Below are 543 nucleotides of genomic sequence, written 5' to 3'. Positions count from 1 at the left end.
AAGTAAAAAAGGATAGAAAATGATATTTCATGCAAATGGAGGCCCCGAAAAAGCTGAAGTAGCAATATTTATATCAGACACAATAAACTTTAAAACAAAGGCTATATAAGCAACAAAGAAGGACATTACATGTTGATTAAAAAGATCAATCCAACAAGAAGATATAATCCCCTTAAACATTTATGTACCCAACAAAGGAACACCTAAATATTTAAAAAACAAACATTGATGGAGGTAAAAGAACAGATTGACAGCAATACACTCATACTGTGGGATTTTTATTTTCTAAACATTTTTTTAATATATTTTATTTATTTTTTACAGAGAGGAAGGGAGAGAGATAGAGAGTTAGAAACATCGATGAGAGAGAAACATCGATCAGCTGCCTCCTGCACATCTCCTACTGGGGATGTGCCCGCAACCCAGGCACATGCCCTTTACCGGAATTGAACCTGGGACCCTTCAGTCTGCAAGCTGATGCTCTATCCACTGAGCCAAACTGGTTCTGGCCATAGTGTGGGATTTTAACATCCCATTGTCATC

This window comes from Myotis davidii, unplaced genomic scaffold, assembly GCF_000327345.1.
Source record: "Myotis davidii unplaced genomic scaffold, ASM32734v1 scaffold486, whole genome shotgun sequence".
In the NCBI taxonomy this organism is placed as follows: domain Eukaryota; kingdom Metazoa; phylum Chordata; class Mammalia; order Chiroptera; family Vespertilionidae; genus Myotis; species Myotis davidii.
Note: the sequence above shows the minus strand (reverse complement) of the source record.